Here is a 5584-nt window from a genome sequence, read left to right as displayed (position 1 = left end):
GTCCCAGCTACTCAGGAGCCTGAGGCAGGAGAATCGCTTGAACTGGGGAGGCAGAGGTTGCAGTGAGCCGAGATTGCGCCACTGTACTCCAGCCTGGGTGATAGGGTGAGACTCTGTCTCAACAACAACAACAACCACCAAAAAAAAAAAGAGAGAAATGCAAAGAAGGAAAACTACACAAGAATGAGGTGTGATATATGTTACAGTCCATATTTACCTAACTTTTGTGTGATCAAATGGTCTAGTTCAAGTAAATAGAAGCTTTCAAAGCACCGTATTTGTTTTAAAGAATGATAAAAGTGGTTGTTTTTCCTCCAGCTAAGCTTTTCAAATACTTTTTAGATATTGTATCTTGTTAGCAAACTTCAGTGAACTGTTTGACTTCTTTGAGTCTTTTTCCTTCAGTAAAATGGGGTGAATAACACACAGGTTTGTTGTGGGAATTTAATGAGACTATGTAAAGAAAACCACGACATGGCATAAATGCATAGCATGTACTTTTGTTCTCCTTTCTCTTTATTTTCTTTTGATTGCCTTACTAATATGACTTTGAAAAGATGAAAATACACTTCAACTAGTTCTCACTCAGAAACACAGAACATTTTTATGCTGGAAAGGATGTAAAGATCATTGAGTTCAACATCCTCATTTTACAGATGAGAAATCTCAGTTCCCAGGTGATGCCTCAGGTCACATAGCTAGTTAGTGAGAAAGCTGGGACCAAAAAGAATGTCTTCTGAATCTCACTTTAAGTCATTTTGTATTACAGCACAATAATTTGGGTAGGTTTTTCTTGTATTTGTCTATCTCCTTCTGTTATTTTTCTACTCGTGTGTTTCAGTTTAAAACTAATGACCCCAAATTTATATCTAAATCTAGGTTAGAGTTATTTCATAATTTTCAGAAAGTCAATCTTCACTGCAAATATATTATGCCAAAGCGTTCAGGCTTTGAAAGAAAAAGGTCTGAGCTTGATTCCTGAATCTGCTATTTATTAGCTGAATAACCTTGGGCAAGTCACTTAATTTTTTTGAGCTCCAATAACCTCATTTGTTAAATGGGAAATGTAACACCTATCTCAAATGGTTATCATGAGGATTATATGTGAGATAAACCATGAATGCAAAGAGCCAAATTAGAATAGTTCTTGACATCTAGTGAATCTGTAGAATGTTAACTTCCATTCCTTCCCCAAGAATCTGCAGAATTGAGCCCTAAAATAACCAGAGCATCATACTTTGAAAGGTTTTATATTAGATCGCCTAAGTCAAGGTGTAAGGAATGATAATGGGGGCCTGTGCAGTCATGATTGTTAATAGAATTCAGAATATCCGTTTAAGTTTGCTTTCAAAGTTAAACAGAAATTCTGGCTTTTTAAAGTGTCTTTGAAATGAACTGGCTTTCTTCTACTCCTATTTCTATTGAAAAATCACATATAAATTCCTCTTTTTTGATAACGAGAGAAAAGAGAACTATCAGCGGGAAAATTTTACCTATGATTGATGCTTCCAGTCAGCTTAAAAGAGCAACTATCTCAGATGTAAAAATTCTGACACATCACTTTCTGACAAAACTACATAAAACAGCCACAAGTTTAATCCATTAACTCAGCTCTGCAAAATGACAAAATTAATTCTTTGATATGAATATCCTTCAAATAGTTCTCTTCCTCCAATTTTCCCACACAGGTCTCCCCCTGCCCCCTAACTTGGTGGGATTATATTTTACTTTGCTTTTGAGAGCGGCAGGATAAATAGTCACGGTACAAGTTTACTTCTTGGATGTCAGATTGTGGTGCTAAATTGTTGCAATCACAGGGAAGCAGAGCCAGAGTAAAGAATGTGAAAAATGGAATTGCTTTTCTTCAAGATCTCCCAGTGGATGTATAATATTTTATCCTGTACCTTGATATTTTTCTTTTTATAGTTCTCAGAATATTTTCTTCTTGTTATTATAAGGAGCCAAATTTAGTAAAGGATAAAGATGAATATATTTCAAGCCCCATTTGATGGCTTAGAAAACTGAGGCAAAGTGGTAGAATTAATTTATATGGATCACACAACTTTTTAGCAGCATTGCTACTGATAATTCTTCTGTTTCCCAGTCCAAAACCCTCCTCTTTGTGACCTTATAAGGAATTTATAAACCCTAGAGAAAGAAATATAGCTAGTGCAAAGCGCTAGAGAAAATTACCGAAAATGAGGTGATCCTAAACCTCAGAGACCAGCTTATGAGAAGCATCTTCTCTGTTGGTATTCAAATCTGAAAGAGCCAGCTGCCAAAATTCTCAAGGAATGAGTGGAAATGACCAGAAGATCTACAGATGGTTGAAATGGTCATGCTTCTCAAAGGTGCAAAATATAAATATAAGGAATTTGCTCTGGTGAACACCAACTACTAAAAGAAAATCAAATGTGTGTATTTTTCATATAATATGCAGATTATTTACAGTTTGAGCCTGAAATTTATGCTTAAGATTAACACAAAAGACTGCTTCTATAGACCCTGTTCTACTAATGTGATCAAAACAACATTCCATTTTACTTCCATACAACCTAGTTCTTTGTATTTGGGGCACTTTCTTTGAAGATGGCTTGGTGCTTTATTGGAAGATGGCTTATTTTTTGTTTGAATTTTTACCTTTAACATATCCAAGGCACTTGTTTACACCTCCATACTCAACTTCATCTTTAAAATTTAGGCTAGAAGAAAAGCAATCAGAAAGTTCAGAGAAATTAAAGAAGAATGGAACAGAAAGAAATATTGAGTTTGGAGATAAGCAAACTCAATATTTGGAGGTTAAACTTCTAGAGTGCAGAAACAGTATTTCTTCAGTAATGGGATGTTATGTGCCTGGGGTGAATTCTAGGTGTATGTGCCAAGGCCACAGAAATTACTGAATATTATTAAAATTTTCAAGGCCCTTACCCTTGCCTCTACTTAACAAGGTGAAGTGGGTGCTTACCAGGTATACCTGGACTTCAACCTCAATTCCTTATTTGTGCTCTGACTAAATGGAGCTTAGCCCTCTCAACAAGAATCCCAACAACTTTATTAGTCCTTCCCAGCACAGAATTGCTAGAAACCAGATCTTGATCCCGTATCCCTTATTACCATCCAGCAAGTGGTTTCAAACTAAATAGATCATGAGGAACCTTAATGCCTTTCTGGCTTCAATTATCACAATCAGAAAACTCCTATTCTAACTACAATTTGTCCTGCTGGACTCTCCTGGATAAGGTATAGATCCAGGTCAAGTCTGAGCTCACCACTTTCTTCCCTCAGTGCAGTTGGAGCTGCTGGATATTCCCTCTATGGCAAGCTCTATAATCCAGTGAATCCTCAGCTGTATAATGCAATTGTCTTGCACAGGACTGCCTTTGCACATGCACTTGCCCCCCACTCCTAGTGCCTATTTCCTGCTGAGCTCCCTGTTGTGCCTTTGGGAACAGCCTATCTAGGTTACAATATGCTAAACTATTTTACACCCTATACCTTGCTTGCTTGGTTGAGCCTTGGTCTGTCAATCATTTCAAAGTTGAAAACTTTGCTCCTAACCCAGAGTAAACAGCTGTCTATCCTTGGCATTCTACATCTGACTGACTTCATAGGGATATTATATAAGAGGAAGAAGGCAGAAGTAAGAAGAGAGAAAGAATGTAATTTTTAGAAATAAAAAGGTATATAGTAAATATATTTATTTCCTTCTCAAAGGAAGGGAATGGATATACATTAATTTACACATGTGACTCTGTCATCAACATATAATAGGAAAGAAAGCATGCTAAGTCCTATAGAAGCTAATAATTTTTTTTTTTTTTTTTTTTTTTTTTTTTTTTTGAGACGGAGTCTTTCTCTGTCCCCCAGGCTGGAGTGCAGTGGCGCAATCTCGGCTCACCGCAACCTCCACCTCCTGGGTTCACGCCATTCTCCTGCCTCAGCCTCCCGAGTAGCTGGGAATACAGGCGCCCGCCAACACGCCCGGCTAATTTTTTGTGTTTTTAGTAGAGATGGGGTTTCACCGTGTTAGCCAGGATGGTCTCGATCTCCTGACCTCGTGATCCGCCCGCCTCAGCCTCCCAAAGTGCTGGGATTACAGGCTTGAGCCACCGCGCCCGGCTGCTAATAATTTTTATCACTTCTCAAGGTAAGATGATGTTTGATATAACGTCAATTCCTTACAATTCATCCTTTGTTAATTTCAAAAAGTCGAAGTTAAAAAGGACCCTTTTAAAAAAATATCCTCAATTATGTTAAATGAAAGAGTGGGGTATTAAGAAGTGTATGATATGCTCATAATTATGTGTAAATATGTTCCTTTCTCTGCAGACAAGCCTAGGAGATGCAAGAGAAGGAAAAATAGCCAATCACATTCATTTTTTTTTTTTTTTTGAGACATCAATTGGATAACTCACTCCTCCTCCAAGGGGTGGAATGAATAGGGGTGACAGAGAGACAGAGTGGTACTCCAGAAAAGTCCTTTCATATAGAAATATGAGAAAGCAGAAAGCATTACTTGGTACAGAAGATAAGATGCAACACCTCTGTTCATCTAACCCTCTCAGGATTTGGATTATAGATTATTCAAGATGTCAGTTGAAAAGACAAATCTGAGTATTGCTAATTTTGATTCCAGAATTGAAGTAGAAAGAGAATAGAGAAGTTGTAGATGAGAGGCAGGCTCTTTAGGATGGAAAGTGGCTAAGCAGTTTGAGTAGAAGGGCCAATAAAATTCCATGGTACAGGATGACTAAAAGGCTTTCAAGGACAAGATAATAATGCCAAATTGTTAAAGGTTATTTGCATTATTGAAATGTTTCCTCCTTTCTAAATATTCAACAAGGCTGCTTCACTTAAAAATGATTTTTTGTGAGTAAAGTTGTATATATGTGTTCGTGTTTGAATACATATCAAAGCAAACAGAATTTTGCATCAGGGTTGGTAGGATTAAAGTTTGCATGAATAGAAACAAGAGCCATGAGACCAAGGTAGTCATGAAAATGTCCTCTTGAATTTTCAGAAATATTAAAGAACTCATGGAATTGGTGGGAGGATTTTAACCCAATTTAATCTAGAGCTTGAGAAAAAGTAAAAACACAGATCACTTATGGGACGGAGAGCCAGAAATTAGATTGATCATGGATATGGAACTGGAGATAGTATTTATCAGAATCACTACCCATATTTTTAACTAGCATTGTGAACATGACATGGGATATTCTGTCTAGTTAAGATGTAAAAGGGAACCAGCTTATACCATTATTCAGAAACCATTCATTTAGCCTAAATTTACTGAATATCTACACTGTGTCATTTCCCATGTTAGGAATCAGTAATACAATGTTTCATCCCTTCATGGAGAAGCAACAAAATCATATCGTGCTCAACTTCCTATTTCAAATAGGTGACTGATGTGGTGGAAAGTGAGCATGACTGAGATCAGAAAAACCAAGTTCATAACCAAACTCTCTCCTAACTAGCTGTGTCACCTTGAGTATGTCTTGTTATTTTTAGGCCTCACCTCGTTATTTTCAAGATTAGATGGTTAAACTGATGGTGTCTAAGATCTCTTACCACTTTAACA

This window comes from Hylobates moloch, unplaced genomic scaffold (assembly GCF_009828535.3).
Source record: "Hylobates moloch isolate HMO894 unplaced genomic scaffold, HMol_V3 SCAFFOLD_19, whole genome shotgun sequence".
Lineage (NCBI taxonomy): Eukaryota > Metazoa > Chordata > Mammalia > Primates > Hylobatidae > Hylobates > Hylobates moloch.
This window is presented reverse-complemented; position numbering follows the sequence as displayed.